Source organism: Macaca fascicularis, chromosome 9 (assembly GCF_037993035.2).
Source record: "Macaca fascicularis isolate 582-1 chromosome 9, T2T-MFA8v1.1".
Taxonomy (NCBI): Eukaryota; Metazoa; Chordata; class Mammalia; order Primates; family Cercopithecidae; genus Macaca; species Macaca fascicularis.
Window position 1 is genome coordinate 14796347 of NC_088383.1, and position 23063 is coordinate 14819409.

At 45.1% G+C, this 23063-nt stretch overlaps 1 protein-coding gene across 27 annotated transcripts in view; it reads right to left on the bottom strand.

Moving 5' to 3' along the window:
- Positions 1-23063, bottom strand: part of FRMD4A (FERM domain containing 4A) — a 693055-nt gene that overhangs the window by 223311 nt on the left and 446681 nt on the right. The gene's annotated exons all lie outside the window — the stretch shown is intronic.

Sequence of the window (23063 nt, forward strand, 5' to 3'; positions counted from 1 at the left end):
AACACTTTGGGAGGCCGAGGTGGGCAGATCACTTGAGGTCAAGACAGCCCAGCCAACATGGTGAAACCTGGTCTCTACTAAAAATACAAAAATTAGCCAGGTGTGTTGGCATGCACTCGTAATCCCAACTACTGGGGAGGATGAGGCAGGAGAATCACTGGAACCCGAGAGGCGGAGGTTGCAGTGAGCGGAGATCACGCCACTGCACTCCAGCCTGGGCAACAGAGCGAAACTCTGTCTCAAAAAACAAACAATCAAAAATATTAGATACATACAGATAGTGTAATGGTTACTACCGTGAAGTTGGTTAATATATCTATCATCTCACATGGTTACCTTTTTTGTGGGATGAGAGCAGCTAAACTCTATTTATGTAACAAAAAATCCTAACAATACAATTTTAACTTTAGTCCTCATGTTGTACATTACATCTCTAGACTCGTTCATCCTCCTTATCTACTGTGGTTCTGTATATATCTACACATCTATAGGTATCCAAGAGCATTATGATGTAAAGTTCGAATATATACAGTCATATATATTTTTTTGTTTGTTTTGTGTTTTTGAGACAGGGTCTCATTCTGTGGTCCCGGCTAGAGTTCAGTGGCACGATCACAGCTCACTGCAACCTCTGCCTTCCTGGGACTCAAGAGATTCTCCCACCTCAGCCTCCCGAGTAGCTGGGATTACAGACATGCACCTTCACACAGGGCTAATTTTTGTATTTTTGTAGATATGGGGACTTGCCATGTTGTCTGGGCTGGTCTTGAACTCCTGGGCTCAAGTAATCTTCCCACAACAGCCTCCCAAAATTCTGGGATTACAGATGCGAGCCACCACTTGCAGCCCATATTGGTATATATGTAATATATATATAATATATAATATGTTATATAATATAATATATAATATGTTATATAATATATAACATTATATAATATATAACAAATAATATACAATAAATAATATGTAACATATAATACACAATGAATATATAATATACAATTAACATATAATAAATAATATATGTTTATTAATTCATCTATCTGGGCATGGCGGCTCATCCCTGTAATCCCAGCTACCTAGGAGGCTAAGGCAGAAGGACTGCTTGAGCCCAGGAGTTCGAGACCAGCCTGGGCAACATAGTGAGACTCCATCTCAAAAATAAAATTCATCAATTCCCTGTCCACTCTTCACCTGCACCAGGAAAATAACACATATTACAACAGTGGGCAAGTGGGGGATCTGCCCAGAAACTTTAAAGGCCAAAGGCTAATTGTAATTTTTTAATAAAATGTTTAATACAAATTTTTATTTTATAAAAATTTTATATAATCATTTTTATTATCATTGTAATATGATTTTTATGATAATTATTCCCTCTGGTTTATCTGAAGCTTACTTTCGCTTGGTTCTCAAGTGATATCATACTGAAAGAAGATGACAATGCAAGGAAAGGAGACACAGGCACGAGACACCAGAAGTCTCATTCAGAGAGGATGACCTTGTTCCTGTGTTGCTCTATAACCTCTGGCAAATGATTCCACCTGTCTCTATTGTGACTCTCCTGGATCTAAAAGAACATACGCAGGTGTGGCCAGGCACGGAGGCTCACTCCTGTAATGCCAGCACTTTGGGAAGCAGAGGCAGGAGGATCCTTTGAGCTCAGGAGTTTGAGACCTGCCTGGGCAACACGGCAAAACCCAAAAACAAAAATATGAAAATTAGCAGGGCATGGTGGTGTGTGCCTGTAGTCCCAGCTACTTGGGAGGCTGAGGTGGGAGGATTGCCTGAGCCCAGGAAGCAGAAGTTGCAGTGAGCTGAAATCAGGCCTCTGCACTCTGGCCTGGGCAACCGAGTGAGATCCTGTCTCAAAAAACAAAAAACAAAACACAGGCAGGTGGGTCCTTCAGGCTCTTGGCTGCTGGATACAGTTGCAGCTCATACACCACATGGAAGTTATTAAGTGAGTGGCTCTATCAGAAACAAGTAAACATGACAATGTTGATGTAATAGAAGATGGAAATAGCGATGCATTCTTCAAAGCTCAACCCTCTGCGGGTTTGCACTTGAAGTTATAACCCAGGCTGGCGTTTTACTTCCGGATCTTTGAAAAGCAAATCCTAGTGACTCTGCTGCTGCTCCTGCAGAAAAAGGAAATTCGGTTTTCTCTGATAATGCAAAAGACAAGTCCTGGTATGGGGACCCAGTGGTCTATGTGATTCAAGCCGCAAGTCCTCCAGGCCGAGCAATTAGCCATCTCCACATGACGCTACAGGGCAGCGTGTCAGAAAATATTAATCATCAGTATCCGGGCCTAAAGTGTAGATGACGAGGCATGGACCCAGGCAGGTAAGAGGCTGGTACAACAGGGAGCTCTCCTGGGGGCGCTATGGCATCCTGCTGAAGAGGAACTCCTACCCACAGCTCAGTTGTGTGCTGTGGGGAGGTGGGGTGCTCCTTCCACCTGCCAATCAAACAAGCTAATGGTGCGGACAATGGACAGGTGCGATGGATGTGGAAGGCCAAGATTCTGCTGGGGCGGGTCCACAATCACCCTCCTCATGCCTGGCAGCCAACACTCTGACTACAATGACAAGGGCAGATGGACGCTGAAAGACGCAATGGCATGGGCCCCAGAGTTAGGTCCTGCACCATGGACACCATACTGGGGAGCACAGGGCAGAAGCCGCTCACAGGTGGCGGGCAGGTGCACAAAGTCGTACAGGCTCCTGGTGGGCGGCAGCGCTTTCTGGGTGACATCCAACTAGCTGGACCCCTAAAATTTGGAGGAACCTGTTTCCTCCTATGTTCTGCCACTGCTAGAGTGTCTTCTGAAAACAGGATTTTCTTTACCTCCATTTTGAGTACATGATCAGGATTTTAACCCACTATTCTACTGGAAATACATACACTTATGAAGACTTACTAGCAAGGCCTCATTTACAACACACCTGCAGATGTGTACTTTTCACTCAAGCCTGGAAATACAAGATATCTTTGGTTCTGCAACTGCAGCAACCAGAGTCTCTGAAGAGCCTCAGAGCCTTAATCCTACTGAGCACTGGATTGTATTGCTATTATTATTCATTATTATTAGGAGAGGGGCTGGGGAAGGGAATAGAGCCTAATCTTTACAAAGGAAAGGGAGCTGGAAATCTGGATCAGAGAGGGAGTGCTGTGCAGTCTGAACAGAGGCAGAGGCTAACGGAAACAGAGATGGGAGGCAGAGAGCAGCCCTTGAGCAGATCTGCACAGAGGCCTGAAGGCCTCGGAGGCCAGTCCTGATGTGGGTGCAGAGTGAGATTCTTTCTTCTTTACGTATTGCTGCTAGCATCTGTGAAAGGCAACTGTCTGAACATGGATAACAGGCTCTCTGACATTGGCCTCACCTCACCAGATCCCTTTTTTTTTCAAATACTCTCCTTCCCACTACTCCTCTCAGTTTCAAGACTGGGCCATCTGGGACTTCTAGAGTCTGTTCCTCCGAGGGCCACCCTCTCCCTGGCCATGGGGCCTGGCCTGTGCTGTTTCCTTTGCCTGGAGGCACATTTTTCACGCAAAGTCCAAAGCCCATCGCTGTGTCTCCTCTACGCCATGCATTCAGCCCGGTGCTGGGGACACAGGTGACCCAAGGAGCTGTGGTCCTGTTTCTTGCTGATTACTGGCTTGAGAGAAAAATGCCACAGACTCAGTGCCCTGCTGGGGATGCCAAGGGTGGGGAGGAGGCTCCAGGTACACATCCCACTCCTGTCCTCCAGCGACCTGGGGACCCAGAGGACTGAGCCACACACTGTGCCTCCCTCACTGCCCTCCCTGGACCACATCACCGGGGCTTACAGTGGGTCAGAGCCGAGCACCAGAGCTTGGCCACCCGGGGTTGTGGCTTATCCTGGTTTCACGACTTCCTAGCTGAATGTGATCCTCCAGAAGTTCACCAACTTGGCCTCCTTCCCTAATCTATAAAACGGAGATGACAGCAATACCTACCTCGTAGAGTTGTGAAGAGGAACAAGTAAGTAAAAACACATAAAAAGTGCAGAACGCTGAATGCTGAACCACTGACAGCTGCCTACACACAGTGGAGTCAGGCCCTGATCCAACGCGCTGCTCCCTGTTCCTATAGGAAGGCCCGGGGGCGCTGCAGGTCTCTGTCCCTTCATACCAGGTCCCCTGTGGCTCTGGATGGGTGAGGAGGCTAATTCTGGGCAGGTGGCATTGGGATGGCTGTCCTCAGGGACTGAGCCAGTGCCAGGCCTTCACAAAATGAAGCTCTGGCGGCACTGGTCATTTGTAGAGGAGGGCACTTCGTTCAAACAGGCGGCTTGGAAGCCCAGCTCTTTTTCCCAGTAACTGTGGTTCCCAGGGCCATCCTATGCCACCCGGCAATCATCGACAGAGAGCAAATGTAGGGAATACAGGAACTGGCCTAAGAAAGGAGGTTTAGGAATACCCATGTACGATGTGTGGGAAAATGTCCAGGTTCTTACACACGCACGTAATTCTTATTCATGTGTTCACAGCACATGTGTTCACACAGACGTTCTGCAAGGGCAGCTGGGTGAGGTGTAAACCCCAAAGAAACAGAACATGCAAGAAGCGGCCAGAACGTACACACCCACCTAACTAACATCCAACTGTTCCCTGGGGGAACCGTGAGGAAAGATGGAAAATAACACCTGTTCTCTGCCACGTGGAGCTCTGGCTTCAGTATGAGTGACAGAGGTTGTTTATATGTTTGTCTGTTTGTTTGGAGTAGAATGAGAGGCTTTTTTCAAAGGGAAAGGCAAATATCTACCTTTTCTTTTGTTTTGATGATTGTACTTGGAATTTTTAGAGTAGAAAAGGATAGTTAGATGGAGCCTGGATGCAGTGACTCACACCTGTAATCCCAGCACTTTGGGAGGTGGAGAGGGGCAGATCAGCTGAGGCCAGGAGTTCAAGACCAGCCCAGTCAACAGGGGAACGTCATCTCTATTAAAAATACAAAAATCAGCCGAGCATGGTGGTGAACACCTATAGTCCTAGCTACTTTGGAGGCTGAGGCAGAAGAATCACTTGAACCCAGGAGGTGGAAGTTGCAGTGAGCCTAGATCATGCCACTGCACTCCAGCCTGGGCAAAAAGAAAAGAGCGAGACTCTGTCTCAAAAAAAAAAAAAAGAAAAGAAAAGAAAGAAAGAACAAAAATAGAATAGTGAGATGGAGACCCCAGAAATACAGTTTTTAAAAGCCTAAAAAAAAGATAAGGCTGAAAAAAAGAAAAGATAAGTTTGACTCTCTGGAGTCAAACTTATATACTTATATACAAACATATAGTTTGTATGGGATGGTGACTTTAAATGGAAAATTTTGATCACATGATAAAAATAAAATTAAATGAGGAAGTGAAGATTGAGACGTGAAGAGCACGGGGAGTGTACTGGAGAACTTGCAAAGGAGGCTAGATTGTAGTAGAACAAAGTGTGGAGGGCACACAACGTAGGAGGAATATTTCCAGCATTTTTCTTGCACTGCAAGTTTACAGGGAGAGAGTAGGAAAGCTGACGTTGATATTTATTTATTTAAATTAATTTATTTATTTTTGAGACGGAGTCTTGCTCTGTCGCCCAGGCTGGAGTGCAGTGGTGCGATCTCAGCTCACTGCAACCTCTGTCTCCCAGGTTCAAGTGATTCTCGTGCCTCAGCCTCCCGAGTAGCTGGGATTACAGGCACCAGCCACCATGCCCCACTAATTTTTGTATTTTTAGTAGAGACGGAGTTCCACCATGTTGGCCAGGCTGGTCTAAAACTCCTGACCTCTGGTGATCTGTCCACCTTGGCCTCCCAAAGTGCTGAGATTACAGGCTGAGCCACTGTGCCTAGTCATGACACTGATATTTAAAACAAGGATAGTCTAAGGACAATAAAAGAACCTTTAAAGATATGTAGATGCTGGCTGGGTGTGGTGGCTCATGCCTGTAATCCTAGCACTGTGGGAGGCCAAGGCAGACAGATCACCAGAGGTCAGGAGTTTGAGACCAGCCTGGCCAACACGGTGAAACCCCGTCTCTACTAAAAATACAAAAATTAGCTGGGCTTGTTGGCACACTCCTGTAGTCCCAGCTGCTTGGGAGGTTGAGGCAGGAGAATCGCTTGAACCCACCAGGCAGAGGTTGTGGTGAGCCGAGATTGCACCACTGCATTCCAGCCTGGGCGACAGAGCAAGACGCTGTCTCAAAAAAAAACAAAAAACAAAAAACAAAAAACAACTCAGCTTCTGTTTGTTTCACTCTTCTCAATCAAGAGGGAAATGAAAGGAATATAAATGAACTGTACCCTTTCCCCAAAATAAATCCCAGGTGGTTTATAAAGTTAAATTTTAAAACCAGGTAGATGATTATCTATCATGCTTCTCTAAGCCTAAAAGCAATGAATGAGCCAAAAAGGAAAAAATGATAGATTTGACTACCATAAAAATCATTCTAAAAAATAAGTTATACTCCACAAGGCCCCATAAGCAAAAGTAAAAAGTTAATGTAAACTTCAGGAAGGCATTGTAACAACTATAATGGGAATTACTATATTAAAGATAAAACAGTTTAATTAGTAGATTATTACAGCTTAATGAAAAGACCACTAACAACTTCCAGGAAACAGCTAAAAAGTTCAGATCCTTGGGCTCTGTCATGTCTCTTCCAGGAATTTTCCCCATTGAAACAAGAGAAATAGAATAAAGAATTATTCGTAGTAATGTTCACCACAATGTGTTCACTCAAGTGCTAATGGCATCTTTATTCTGTGCCAGGGATCTTATTCGATATACAATGATGAATGTGATTTTGCTCCTATACTTCAGGAATTTCTATGTCCCATAGAGGAAATACCCAAGTTAACAGGCAGTTGCAGAGTGATCAGTGTGACTACAGGGGTGAGTATAAGATGCTATGGGATGGGCATGTGGGGACACCTTAACTCACACCTGGTGGATCCATCAATACCCCAGGGAAGGAGTGATATCTGCAGAACACAGCAACATGAGGTAAGAAGGGATGAAATGGGAGAGAACACAGAATGTTCTGGAAATGTCACCCAGGCAATGAGCTGAAGGACACAGTGGTGGATGAGGAGGAAGTAGTGAGAAATACAGCTGGACACCATCTTTATGAAGACAAAGAAGCGGGAGCCAATGGTCTGAGTGAGAATGGCTAAATTGTTTGAAATAGGAAATAGCCACTGAGCACTGTTTTCAAGTCAATTTCATCATGAGGCCAAAATGAGGGAGTCTGGAGATAGGGTTGCAACGGCAAAATCTGCAAGCACTTGGAAAACTGCAAAGTGATATTAAAGTAGAACTCGTCTTCCTCAATCCATGTATTCCCCCGAGTGATTGGTGAATGGACACAGAAGGCATGCATATCAAATTTACAGATGGCAAAGAGGTTCGGATGGAAGCTTCAAAATGTAAAAGTTGGGGTCATATTGTTTATGGTTTTGTGTCCTACTCCTCACACACGTGCTAGAAGCACAGCATCAGAATAAGGGAATTAAGAGGTGCCCTGCATCCTACGGTGGTTAAACCACTTTTGGAAATCTGTATTCACTTGTGGGTACCATATTTTACATAAGAAATGAAAGAAACAGGAGAAAGACCAAAGAAGGATAACTAGACCGGGTGAAGGTCCAGAAACCAGTACTTCCCAGGACTGAGGGAAAAGCTGCATCCGTGGTCTACATATCAAAAGCTCCAGTGGTAGTGTGACCATACAATCTACTGGCCATACCAGACACTTGTGAGTCAAAAGGGAGGCTATTATTGATTATATAGAGAGAACAGGTATAAACTAGGACTGTCCTGGGCTTACTCAAATGGAGGTTCAGGGGGACTTGCTAATCTCATATGTATAAAGTGAAGGCGGGTTAACTTTGCTTTGGTGGGCAAAAAGTAGAACCAATGAGTGGAAATTCCAGAAGATACATTCGGATTCAATAGAAGGAAGAACTTTTGAATGAGCATCATTGTTCAAAATGGAATGGGTTGCCCCGTTATCACTGCAAATCGTTAAGAAGGGACCAGAGACATTAGCAAGGGAAGTTATAGAAAGGATTACAGAACTCAGGAACAGACGGACTCTAAGATCCCTTCCCTCCCTCTCCAATAAGTTGTGACGTATAAGACATGGATATACAGGCACAGCTAGAAACAAAGAGTTCCAAGAAAATATATTCATTCTGATAGCTGATGCATTTACTTGTGATGTTTTCTTGGTACAATATTACATGTGGTTTGGTGCAACAAATTTTTACAACATTCACTCAGCGCTTCAGAGGGCTTACAAAAATTTCAGTACAGACTGACAGGCACAAACACATTTTTTTACTTTTTGATCCTACCAATTTTTCTCGTATAAACGTGCATTCGAACATCCTCTATTTAAAATGTAATTCTGTGCAGAAGAGTTACAGGCATCTGTTGCTGCTTTGGTAAAGAATTCATGTGCTCAGTAACCAAGAACCTTCATAACATTTTCTGGTAACATGAATTTGCCTACTTTGTTTCAGTGTCCAGTTTAATCTGTCGTTTTAAATGGAATTTTAAAAATTTTTGCTTATGTTGTGATCAATGGAAGGAAACACAATATTATTTACAACTATGGGTCTTATACAGTAAGTTTGCACAGTTGTAAACATTTTATTGATACTAAAACGATAATGTGCAATTAAAGTAGAATGATGTGACTGCCATAATAGGCACACAATAAGTATTTTATATGAATAATAAATATATATTTAAATAGCATATGTCTTTATATATCTATAATTTCAAGGGCAATTATGTAATATAGGTATTATACAACTTAATTTGCATTCAGTGAAATATGTTTTAATTTGCCTATTCTGTAGAAACATGCCCCCAAAGCCAGTCTCAGGAACACATGCATTATTTGTCATTCACATACCTATGTGACAAGCAGAATCAATGTCGATCTGCCCTCAGTGATGGGTGAAGCCACGTAGATAAGAGTTGGGGAATGGGCTCTCCTTGTGATAAACAATCTTCTTTGTGTATTACTATAGTCGTAATCTCCTTTGCCTCCCAGGGAGGTGTGGAGCAGAAAATAGCATTTTACACCGTCTGCAAGTTTTCCAAATTCCACCCTCGGGTCTTTGATGGCTCTTGACATGCAGTGGGAAAATGGCCACCTGTGAAGTGGGTATGGCCTGCCGGGCCACCCGCTTTGCTAAATCTGTGTTGGATACAAAGCACTCCTATACTAAGTGCCTGAGTCCAAGGGCCACATGCTCAGATGCCAAGTCCTGCCACGATTAGCAGGAAGCACCCCAGCTGACAGCTGACTCCAGCGACACCCTTAAATCAGATCACACTTCTAGTGGCATCACAGCAACAGGGACGCTCCAAAACTGGAGAACCACCAGTCCTACATGGAGGTCCCAGCTCCAGGAGGTCAAAAAGAAGTCCCCAACCCTCCCCATCCCAACGCAGAGCTGCAGGGAGAGCCTGGGGACCCGTAGTGCTTCCATGGGGGGAAGTTTCCACAGCGACTTTGACACCCACACTGGGCAGTCCATCTGGGCTGGAGGCTGCGCCTTTCTGTTTACATAACCAAGTACTTTGGAAAGGGTTCCGCTGGAATGTCGCTGGCAGGGACTTCTTGCTCTTGCATGAGCTGTGCTGGCAGATCCCTCCTTCCATTCTTCTTGGGGGAGGTTTTGACACTGGCTGGCTGCCCCATGAACTATCTCAGACACTTTATGGAGATCTGCCCCTGGACACCTGGTCTGGTGTCAGGACCTCCCAGGAGGGGGCAAGTCCTAGAGCTGCTCCCCATGTAAGCCTGGGTATGGAAGGTCAGGCCTGAGAGGGGTGGAAAGGGCGAGGGAGAGGACTCCCAAACCCAAAAGGCTCCCCACCCCCGTCCTCGTCAAGCCTCTTGGTGGAAATGCTGTCACAGACAATAACGTAGCACCTTACAATGCAATGGCCCCGGCAAATGAGAGTCTAAATATATCCAGGGTGCATATCATTAGTGAGTAGTTACAGAAATAAAGATGTTATGTTGTATCTGTTAGTCAAATCAAAAATTCTAATTGGACACAGAACAATTTCTCAAAGCTTTCAGCAGGAGGTAATTACTGTGTTGACTACTTGTAGCAAAAAAAAAAAAAAAAAAAAAAAAAAAAAAAAGGCTGACATGGAGCCTAGTGTTTGGGCTGTTTCCATGAAAGAAGGAAGGAGAAAGATGTTTTTGCCTGGATCTGAGCTGATTAAAAGCTGGCTGGGCTCCTGATCTTTGCACCTTCCTGGTTTAACCAGTGACACTGGTGGCAAGCAGCTCACCATGTCACACCAAACCCTTTGATAACCAAAGTGCAGTGTATTTTTAGCATAACCTTCAGAAAAGACCTGGAAATAAGGCTGGGAACGGTGGCTCACGCCTGTAATCCCAGCACTTTGGGAGGCCGAGGCAGGCAGATCACCTGAGGTCAGGAGTTTGAGACCAGCCTAGCCCACATGGCAAAACCTTGTCTCTACTAAAAACACAAAAATTAGCCAGGCAGGCTGGTGAGCACCTGTAATCCCAGCTACTCAGTAGGCTGAGGCAGAAGAATCGCTTGAACCTGGGAGACGGAGGTTGCAGTGAGCCGAGATCATGCTACTGTACTCCAGCCTGGGTGACAGAGCAAGACTCCATCATAAAAGGTAGAAAGAAAGAGAGAGAGAGAGAAAGGAAGGAGAAGGAAGGAAGGAAGGATGGAAGGGAGGGAGGGAGGAAAGGAAGAAAGGAAGGAAGGAAGGAAGGAAGGAAGGAAGGAAGGAAGGAAGGAAGGAAGGAAGGAAGGGAGGGAGGGAGGGAGGGAGGGAGGGAGGAAAAGAACGAACAGACCTGGAAATGAGTCTGTGACTAGATAACAGTATTGGAAAGCTAGAATTTTAAATCAGGACAGACAGATGAGGCAGGGACAGTGATGGCATTTTATATCCTTCCTCGTGTCTAGCCCTGAGCATCACATAAATGATTGACTAAAAGTATAAAAGTACAGAGTCACAATTCCTGATTGTGGTGATGGTTTCCCAGGTGTAGTCATATATCAAGATATATCCAACAGTATATTTTAAATATGTATAGTCTATTGTGTGTCAATGATATATTAATAAATCTATTTAAATATGAGAGTTAGCACTTTGTGAGGCCAAGGCTGGAGGACTGCTTGAAGCCAAGAGTTTGAGACCAGCCTGGGCAACACAGTGAGACCCCATCTCTAAAAAAAATACAAAAATTAGCCGGGTGTGGTGGTTCACGTCTGTAATCCCAGTGCTTTGGCCTGGAGTTCAAAACCAGCCTAGGTAACACAGCAAGACCCCATCTCTCCAGAAAAAAAAAAAAAAAAAAGCTTAAAACAAAATTAGCCAGGCATGGCGGCATGTGCCTGTAGTCCCTAAGCACTCAGTAGACTGAGTTGGGAGAACCACTTGCGCCCAGGAGTTTGAGTCTGCAGTGAGCCATGATGGCACCACTGTACTCCATCCTGGACAGCAGGGTGAAACCCCATCTCTCCACAAGTAAATAAAATAAAATAAGAGAGAGACATTTCTTTCACGTTATCAAAAACAGACCATCAGGAGCATGACATTAAGGGTTCAATTTGTACAACGGCACATCTCAACAGAATTCTTCACACATTGAGGAATTCTTTCTTTTCTTTCCTTCTTCCTCCTCCTCCTTTCTCTTTCTTTTGCTGCGCCTCCTCTTCCTTCCTCCTCCCTTCTCCCTCCTCCTCCTCCTCCTTCTCCTCCTCCTTCTCCGCCTCCTCCTCGTTCTTCTTCTCACTGTTACCCAGGCTGCTCTCAAACTCCTGGCCTCAAGCGATTCTCCCACCTCAGCCACCCAAGTTGCTGGGATTACAGGTGTGAGCCACCACGCTTGGCCATTCTTCTTTTTATTTGAAGTTTGGTGCTTACACGTTTTCCCAGATGTCATCATACTCAGTATTGAACCCTGGAGTTGGCGGTCTTTTGTGCTTTAAGTATCATTTGTACATGGGTGAGCTTCAACTCCGTGTCTCCACCATGGTGTCCCCTGACCCAGGTTGGTAGAGAATTACGCACAAAACTGCCCTCTCCACACCTCACTCGGTCCCTTGTGAAACATCCCAAGCTCAGCGAGCCCCAGATGGAATTCCTGATCTCACTTTTCCCCAAACCACAGCTTCCCCTCCCAAGTAACGGTAGCTCTGCCTTGTCATCTCCATTTTCTGCTCTTTTGGCCCCAAATCCCGGACTCTTCTCTTTATCACATATCCCACATTCGAACCCCCAGAAAATCCTGTTGTTTCTGTCTTCAAAATATCCAGAACCTGAATGCTTTTCATCACCACCATCATCATCATCACTTGTCTGGATTCTTGCAAATGTGCTTCTAACTCTGCCCACCTTGTAATCTCACCCACATGGCACCCAAACCATTTCTGCATGGCCTCCGTGGGACCAGGGGCTCCCCAGCTCCACACTGCCCCCCAGGGTAGAGCCTTAAAGGCCCGTGTGACTCCCACCAGTCCTCACTCTGCACCACACGGCTCTGCGACCTCTCCTGGGTGCAACCTCTCCTGTTCCCTGCCACACTGCTGCCACAGTGCCTTTGAAGAACTCTGCCCTCTGCTTGGAACACTCACCACCTCCAGACACCCACCTGGCTCACCTCCTCACGTATTTCAGTCTTTGCTCAATGATCACCATTCCTAAGGTCTACAAGACCCCTGCGTTTAAAAGAGCAACTTATCACACTACCCTTCCTCTGCTTTGTTTTTCTTTGTAGCAACTGCCAGCTTCTAGCATCCTCTGTCACTTAATTATTGATCATGTAGACTGTCTGCCCCTTCCTCTTCGAATGCAAGCTCCCCAGGGCAAGATTTGATTGGTTTTTCTCACTGCATTCCTGGAATGTACAAGGCATACCAATAGGTATGTGTTGAATGACTGAATGAATGAATGGATGAACTTGTGGCACTCAGATACTTTCTGCCATTTGCCAGCTGGGGTTTGCAGGGTAGCATTTTTATACTAAAAAAAAAAAAGAGGGCTGGGTATATGATGGCTCACACCTGTAATCCCAGAGCTTTGAGAGGCTGAAGTGGGAGGATCGCTTGAGGTCAGAGTTCAAGAGCAGCCAAGGCAATCTAGTGAGACCCCCATCTCTTAAATTAGCTGGGCATGGTGGTGCATGCTTGTAGTTCCAGGTACTGGGGAGGCCAAGGTGGGAGGATCACTTGAACTCAGGAGTTCGAGGCTGCAGTGAGCTTTGATTGTACCATTGTATTTCAGTCTGAGTGAAGAGCGAGAATGGGCCAGAGAGAGAGAGAGAAAGAGAGTTCTATCCTTATTCTCTTCCCCTTTGACATAGAAACAGGCAGAGAGACAAAGCAGAGCTGCCTAGCAGAGAGAAAAACTGACTGCAGGTAGGGGCCCTGGGCTGCAGCAAGAAATAGTCCCTAGAGATCTGTGCAGACAAGTCAAGAAAGGAGGAATCACAACATGACAATGAGTTCCTCAGTTACATTTCTGAGCACCACCAAATGCCAGGGATAACGCTGGGTGCTGTGCAGTCAACGATAAAGAAGATACGGTCCTACCCCTAAAAAGCGACAGTGGGAGGCATGTGAACAGGTCACTACTGTCCATAGGATCAAACTGCAACTGCCTTCCAGCATGGATGCTTCCGGAGAATAGAGGAGGGGAACTTGGCGCTGCTTGGAGGAACAGAAGCAGGGAACGCTGGAGGCTCCAAGTAAAGAATGAGTAGGTGTGTCCCAGGCAGGAAAGGGATGGGAGGCGAATGGTAATGTGAAGGGAGCAATTGCAAAGGCTGAAGTCCAGATGAGGTCAAATATGCTTGGGGAGAGGCAAGGGTGTGTGTGTGTGTGTGTGTGTGTGTGTGTGTGTGTGTGTGTGTGTGTGTGTGATGGTTAACATAAGAAAAGATGTTTAAGAAACAAGAAACCTCTAGATTGTGACGGGCTTTTTCTTCCACGCTAAGGACTGTGGTCTACAAAGAATGCAGGGCGCAGAGGTGGGGGCTATGGATGTGGTCAGGGGTATAGGAAGCTAGACAAAGGATAAGCTGTGATGATTTTATAATGACTCAGGAAAGAAAGCCCCTAAACTGTGACAATGGCAGTCAGCACCTCACCCTAAAAGAATGTGGGAAGACAACGTATGGACCGAGGCATTGGAGAAATTTGATTGGAAAGATTAGCTGCAGAAGAGCTGACTCCTAGCAACGTAGAAAGAGGAAGCTCGAGGCAGGCATGGTGAGTCACATCACGGGACAATGAGGTCTGAGCCTTGGAGGAAGAGGAAGAGGAGTAATGAGAAAACCACAGGTGGGACCAGTAATCACAAAGGGAAACAGCAAAGCATTTGTAAGCTCTGGAATCCTACCCAGTGAGGCTGCTTTGGGGAATAGTATTTAGGGAACACTGGTAAGTAGCCAAACCCAGAATCAGCCATTTCAAAGCCAGATGGACGGACAGGCTCCTTCAGGAAAGGTCTGCTGGGAAGGCACAGGGCAGATGCCATGTGCTCTCTTCATCCTCACTGCCCAGCCAGCAGGGCAAGCCACAGTGCTTGAGTTCCTCCACCCCATCTCTCCTACAAATGAACACTCGCATACTGACTTTTATCTACATCCAACACAAAACCAAAAGCCACAGTATAAAACTTACAGTTTATAGACTCTTTTTTTTTTTGGAGACATACTCTCACTGTCACCCAGGCTGGAGTGCAGTGGCTCTATCACTCTATCACGGCTCATGGCAACCTCTGCCTTCTGGGCTCAAGCGATCCTCCCACCTCAGTCTCCTGAGTAGCTGGGACTATGGGTGAACGCCACCACAATGGCTAATTTTTTAATTTTTTGTAGAGAAAATAAAACACGGGGTTTTGCCGTGTTGGCCAGGCTGGTCTCGAACTCCTGACCTCAAGTGATCCTCTTGCCTCGGTCGCCTAAAGTGCTGGGATTACAGGCATAAGCCACTGCACCCAGCCAGTTTATGGACTATTTTAGTTGAGTTTTGTCAGTTCTCTAGGAGCATGGTCAGTTTCACTGGCAAGAAGCAAAGGAGGATCTAGCTGCTTAAGAAACTAGCACTGGCCAGGCGTGGTGGCTCACGGCTGTAATCCTAGCACTTTGGGAGGCTGAGGCAGGCGGATAACCTGAGGTCAGGAGTTCAAGACCAGCCTGGCCAACATAGTGAAACCCCATCTTTACTAAAAATACAAAAAAATTAGCTGGGTGTAGTAGTGTGCAGCCGTAATCCCAGCTACTCAGGAGGCTAAGGCAGGAGAATTGCTTGAACCTGGGAGGAGAAGGTTGTGGGGAGTTGAGATTGCACCCCTGCACTCCATCCTGGGTGACAGAGCAAGACTTTGTCTCAAACAAAAACCAAACCAAAACAAAACAAAACAAAAAACCAAGAAACAAATCACTGTGTTTTTGGATAGTATTCTTGTATTCTCTGAGTATTTGGATATCTTTCCCACTTGGAAGTTGCAGATCTCTGTATGGTACAGAATCTCTATCGACTAGTTTACAACTTTAGGAACAGGAAGGTAAATGAACTAAATTGTTGTGGATGACAAAAGCCATATTTTCCACAATAAAGTAAGGAAGGAACCACAAACAAATACCAGCTTATAATTTCTCCATCAAATGACAGACACACTCCACCCTGTCTAGGCAAAAGACGGCCATAAGCTGTCCCTTAGGGCTCACCGAAAATATATCCTAGTCTTGGATGCAGATATAATGTTCTATAAATACTCTCCCTGTTTGCACATTTGCTTAATGTTTTTCTTCTGCTGTCTGTGTGTGCCTGTTTAATCAGTCTCCAGAAGACAGATGATCTCTCATTCTGACTTTATTTAACATTTAGAAGGTTATTAAATGCTTAAAATTTTTTTGATGAACATTATGCAAATTGACACCTTGACTTCTCGAACTACAAGGAAAACTATCCCAGTATTTTCACAGTGGTTGAGTGGTTGAGGCAATGGAAAAGAAAAAGAAAAACAAAACAAAACAAAACAAAAACACCAAAAGGCATCCCGTATACTCAGGATCTAGGCTTCTTTCTGCCATTAACTTGTTGCATTAATGACTTGGGTGGAGTATGACAAATAAATAGGAGTTGAAAATCTTCCCAATTAACGGCAATAAATGGGCAGTAGACAAAGAACATTATGGAGTGATTATCGTGTTGCCCTTTTTGTTCTGAAAAGGATGCAATTGCCATTCACTGACATAATCTTGGTAATTCTTACATCTTTTCTAGAATTTGTTCAAGATAAAAGCTTTCTATGATCATTTTTGAAAATTAAAGAATTTTAGAAATTCTTAGAAATTGGTGATATAATCCAATGGGTCAAAGGCAAAGTCATCTGTCTTTTCTTCCTTCGCCTCCCCCAACCGACCTTCTCTACCTTAATGTTCCAGGACTCCCTGGAGACTCAGATGTAGTAGAGCCCCTGGGCTCTCTCATCTGCTCCCAGTGATAGACCCTAATCCCTGTTCACAGCTAGAAGACTCAATTACATCCTGCCACCTGCCATTCTTCACAAACCTTCCCTGTTCCCAACAAGGTAAGAATGGCTAGGGTCATGACTTTATCTGCAGAACCCTTTCTGAAAGGCTAGGTAACACGAAATATCAGAGCTAACATTTGTCCACTTATACTACTTTATGTCTATAAAATTCATTTCAGTATTATAAGTGAGGATGCACCACTTATTTGAGCAGCACCTCCACTTCCATAGCCAGCTGGCTTCTTGCACCTTGATGGGATCACATCCCCGCAAAGTTAGCATCATTGAGCCTTCCAGTAATATAATTAAGCAAAGTTGGAGAGGGGGAAATACAAAGACAAAATCTCTTATTCTAGAAAAGTCTCCTTGCCAAATGCAGTAGTTTATGCCTATAATCCCAGGGCTTGGGGAGGCCAAGGCAGGAGGATCGTTTGAGACCAGGAGTTCGAGACCAGCCTGGGAAACATAGCAAGATCTCATCTCTTCAGAAAAAAGAGTCTCCCATACGTTTTGAGAGTAGGTGCTTCACAGATATTAACTAGTTTGCCACTCTGAATGTCAGTTATAAATAAAGCAACCAAGGTTCAGAGAGACTCAGTAATTCACCCAAGGCCACATAAGCAGTAGCAGAGCTGGTTAGACGACCAAACCCAGGGCAAGATGGCGCCCCCCTCCCCTCTCTGTTGGCCATACCAGGTTGCACCACGCAGATCCACGTCAGGAGGCAGGGACTCCAGCCTTGGTGCAGCAGCTGAGACCAGGGCGAGGTCCCTCAATGCCTGTAAGCTCTTCCTTATTTGCAAAAATGATCTAGATACTCCCTTTGATTCCTAAAGCACCATTTCTCTAAAATGTTTGATTGGCTGGATAACCCCCAGATCACACATGCATGTGGTTTGTAGACTGCACCAGGCATTGACTGTGATGGGCAGCCCTGCAGCCATGGCTGCAGCCCTTGCTAACAGTAGCCCTTGCTACAACTGCCTTCTGTACATGGTTCTCCCCTCCTGCCAAGACCTGCAGGCTACATCTGTGCTACTGGTCACTCTGCAGTTCTTCTGTTACAAAACACTCAAGCAGCCCAATAAAAGGGGATTGAGAAGGCCGAACACTGCTCCCCATTGTGCTCCATCAGTGTCTGCTTCATGTCCTCATCACCCTCCCCTCTCTCCTTCTCTCTCTCTTTGGGCAACAGAGAAATAAATATCAGATACTTATAGGGGCTGGCCAGTGGGAGTAGGGAGATGGGCAAGCCGGAGCTAGACTCTCCAGCTATTGGTAGGTATGTCGCCTAGCTCTGGAGGACCCACACTGTCTGGCTTCCTAGTTTGGGTTTGTCACATCTATATACTTCATCTATATACTTCTTCCCAGGCATGTGGCGAGAGCATAATTGTGCAGTTTCTGGTTATGAATGGCACAGCCCGGCAACTCGCCGATTATTATTTCCATTCCCTGTCACGCATTATCAATCTAATTCCCCATTACATGCCGTTTTTTCTTTTTTTCCCATGCATTACCCATACAGCAAGGACAAAGAAAGGCAAAAGCTCTGCAAAGAAGGCTGCATCACCAAAGAACAGGCTAATCCCACAGGAAATTGTGGAGTGATAGCTTCAAATGTGCAGGGAGAGGTTTTGGCTAATTTGAAGTGAAAAATATCATTAAAAGGTTTGGGATTCTGCATTAGGACCAGGACTCCAGACTTTAAGGTTGGTAATGTATTGCTAACTGAGGAAGAGGAGCCACACCACAGTACAGACTACGAAAAGTTTTGACACAGGTGGGCTTAACAAGTGACACTGCTTTAGACCACTGGGGTTTTCCAGATTTCTTTCTTTTTATCCTTTCCTTTTATTTTTTAGAGACAGGGTCTCCCTCTGTTGCCCAGGCTGGAGTGCAATGGTGCAATCATAGCTCACTGCAACCTTCAATTCCTGGACTCAAGCAATCCTCCCGTTTTAGCCTCCTGGAGTAGCTGGGACCACAGGCACGTGTCACCATGCTTGGCTGGTTTTTCAGGTTTCTGAAGTCTAAACAGATCCATGTTGAAATGTGGTCTGATACATTCACTTAGCGATTTGCTTATACAACCAGGGTCCGGGGAGTGCTCAACACGAGCAGCGGGTTAATGTAGTGAGTGTATGCAAACAAAACGTATGCAGTAGCCATGGATCGGCAGATAATTGCTGAGAAGGCAGGAGCAAAAAGGAACATGTGAATGTAAGTCGGAGTTTGAGGCAAAGAGTATGGATGTACCAACACTCTTGACCACAGACAGTAAGTTTTTTCTTGTATTGCATCATTGAATGGCCGGAGCTCCACCTTTAAAACAAAAAGCCAGAAAATACCACACAGCATAGAGATCGCCCTTCCTAAGAAGCTAGAGCCTACGAGCAACTTCTCTGATTTAGAATTAATTATGCTTGTACATCTGTAGGGAGGTTACTCATTTGGTTCAAACTGAGACTACCACTCATTTCTTCTTGATTATTTGGTAGTTAATAAGGCCACTGAACAGAACCCGATCCCCCATAGTCCTCCATTACTTTCCAACAATTGTGGCTTTTATTCTTAGCAGTGATTTCCATCTTCAAGTGGAATATGAAAAATGTTTATCTTTGGGAAGAAAATGCCCAATTTCCACTGATATAGTTAAGAACTGAGGCCGGGTGCAGTGGCTGATGCCTGTAATCCCAGCACTTTGGGAGGCTGAGGCAGGCGGATCACATGGTCAGGAGATCGAGACCATCCTGGCCAACATGGTGAAATCCTGTCTCTACTAAAAATACAAAAATTAGCTGGGCATAGTGGCACGTGCCTGTCATCCCAGCTACTCAGGAGGCTGAGGCAGGAGAATGGCTTGAACCAGGGAGGCGGGGGTTGCAGTGAGCCGAGATCGCACCACTGCACTCCAGCCTGGGTGACAGAGCAAGACTCCATCTCAAAACAAAACAAAAACAAAAAACAAACAAAAAAAAAGTGAACACACCCTCACACTCATTAGCTCCCCAAATAAGCATTAGTGCAGTGTACTAAACAGTAGCACCAGCTCTGATCATCTTCTGTAAAAGTAAGGAGGAACAGCGATAGGGATTTTTAGAATAATGCCACTGGCGGTAGAGCTGGTTACTTCCAATGTAAGGGTGTGTCTGAATCATTCCTTATAAGAGAAGGACGTGCTGATTCCATGGGACATCAGAAAGAGTGGCAGCTGATGGATTTAGGGAACTAAAATGAAACTGCTGTGGAGGGAATTTTTGATAAGCTGGATTTATGCTGATTCGGAAAACTTCTTGCAGAAGAGAGGGGTGAAACCGTCTGGCCTTTGTGTGCAATCATGACTCCGAAGCCCAAAGTTCCAAGGGCTATTGTACCACCTCTGGAGATGAAATGTTCTGGGAAAAACAAAAACTAAACAATGGAAAATACTACTGACGTACTCCAGCCTGATTACGGCTGGAATGAACACCTCAAGATAAAATCCAGCACGCCTTTCCCCACAAGATGAGATTTTTACTAGCCACTTTTCCAACATTCTCTGACTCTGATTTTGCTATTGGAGGAAAACCCCAGATGTCTACATACCCTCCACAACTGATGCGATGATCCCTTTACTTCCTTTTCTTAGTCAATGCCTAACTTTTCAGAGATGTCCAACATCTTTTTTTTTGTTGTTGTTCCTTTCACGGCATTTCCAGAGAGAAGCGGACAGTGCAGAATCAGAAATGGGCAAGGTGGGTGAACGGATAAAAATGCAGTGTCCTTGGGAGGTCATGAGGGCACATGGGCCTGAGTTACCTGCTGATCCTGTTAAGGTAAGAAAGCTCCCATTTTAGCTCAAGAGGAATATAGTTTAGCTCAAGAGGAATTAGGGCTTAGACTGAAGAATCATTAGAAGATCATTACTCTATTGCTGTCTTATTAGGTCCCAGAAATTGCTTCTAAGATGCTGAGATTTTTCACAACAAATAAACCAAACAAGAGAAATTCTGCCACAAATGTTATCATATCAGGTGCTATCCAAAAAATAAGACATATGAATGGAAGTCACTGCTGACCCCAGACTCAGACATTCTAATACTCTATGGAGAGTAGTTTAAAAGAACTTCATAAGCTGGTTAATTGTTAGTATGTCTATTTCTCATTTTGACATATTGAACTAGGAATTCTCCAAAAGGTACACTGTTCCTTTTTTTTAAATATGCAAAAATATCTAAGTACAAAGCTTTAGATTGTACATTGCCCATTATCCTTTCATTCAGTGTGATGCATCAGGCTAAACGCAAGTCTTATGAGGGGTAAGTATATGGCTTGCTGGACACGTGAATTGAACTACAAGCATGCTGCACGCACGTGCGGATGCAAACACACACACACACACACACCAGCATAAACAATGTGAACCCAGGTGATATATTTGTGCAGTAAAGGCAGTAACGATCTTTGATGCTGGTCTCACCTAACACTTACTTAAAGACAAAGGTAGCCTGGCAAGTCCCCTCAATGTGAGATCTCCTGAACCTTCCATATCCCTTTCTTTCACATCACAAACCAATTCCACTTTTTCCATCCACTCCTTAAGGTTAACTCAGGAGCTCTCTCCTTGGCAACTCTTGCATAACTGCTGTTCCACAGAGCTCTTTCCCCAAGTTCCAGAACCAAGCAAAGAATCACTGGGTGTCTTTGCCTTTGACCTCAGGCTATAACTTTGCTGTGACAATAACATCGAGCGCTGTGCACATCTGGGATGCTGTTCTCATGGATTATGAAAGCAGCAACTCACTGAACCTCAAGGGGGTCTCAGTTTCCCCAAATGACAAGATCATGCTAATGACACCAGCCACCTGCCAGGCTATCAGGGGACTTGATAACAATGTCTACAAATTACAAGGAGACTCTGTGCCATAAATATAAAGTCTTATTAATAAAATGACTTCAAGACAAATGCCAAAAACAATACAGCAACAGCAGCGGCAGATCACACTCGGTCAGAACAAAAGAGGGTGGAGAGATTTTCTGATCCTTATTCCTACTAAAACAATTCCCCTTTAATGAAAGAATAAAATTTAATTTTTCCTTCTACCCACACAACTTTATACACCAGTCATTACTTCTTTCCAACTTATCTGGAGGCAACATTGTATTCACTGGCTGGGTAATATAATGTTGATTGCAAAGCATGTCCAAATACTGCCTCCAATTTAATTAATTGCAGCTATTTAACTTCTGGGGACCAAGTGGATTCAAACCTATTTGCCACAGGGCCCTCATTCCTGCTGTATCCTAACTAAACCCAAACTTCATTTGCAACAGAATGGATCTAACAGAAGACAATGTACAAATTGGCTCATCTCCTAACCTTCTAGGTTGCAAGAGACAACACTTTGAGAACCAAACCAGATTTCTGTTGATTCCAGGCTTTGGTCTTCTGGCCCTGTCCAAGTCACACTTCAACAGAAATAGGGCTTAATGCTATGAATGGGCTTGATGCAATTTAAAGACCAAAAACAAAACAATGAAATGTGTCTTCCTCTCCCCAACTGCTGTCCCCCATGCAAAAGCACTTTGCTGCACATTTGAAGGATGGCATACACAGCGAAGTTTCATGAAGTCTAAGGGACAGGTTACTGTATCCAGTTCCTAAGGGACTTCCCCTAGGGCCAGCAGTGGCTTCCCGGGATGAAGTCAGCAGTTTGTCCCGGGCTGTCTGAGCGGTGCTTTCCCACAGATCAGTCATGCTGGTGAAGAGGACGACTTACGGATGTGGAGGTGGAAGGGGGGTACTGGCAGTTGAACCCTCAATCAGGTCAAGGCAGATGTATTCCCAATAGAACAGGCTGTCACCACTGACCGGCTCAGACTTAGAAATGTGCCTATCTAGGTTTTCAGAGCAAGCCCTTTCATCGCTATCTGTGAGGATTCAAACTGAAAGAAGCCAGAAACAGCAGTAGCAGCGTCTCCATTGGGATGCTCCATTCATAGGGGAGCCAGAGCCGCATCCATTCATGGTGGGGTCAGGGAGTCCTTTGCGGGCATTGGTTCTCATTTCTCAGCAAGCTGCACTTCCCGGGGGGGCTGCCATGGCTGCATCGTTCAGAATGAGGATGTCTATTAAGAAGCCACCGCCAGAGCCATTATTAGCACAGCCATCCCTTGGAAATTTCGCAGAATACGCCTGAATCTACGAGCACTTACTCTGTTAACAGGATACTGGAGAAAAAGGCACCAAGTCGCTCCTTACACACAGGCAGCCCACACAGCTTTCTCCGTGCAGCACCGGGAATCTTTTCTGAATTCAACGTGCACCAACATTTGAGCAGCTGCTTCCAATGTAGAAGCACTGCGCTTAGCCAATTTTAAATGAGCACGTACTAAAGGGGGTTCCCTTCTGTTCTCCTCCCCTTCCCAGCGTCCGTTTTCTCTGCATCAAACTTGCTGCAGCCATTTGGAACGTAAAAAGCAGTCCATCTCAGCAGCCCCGGG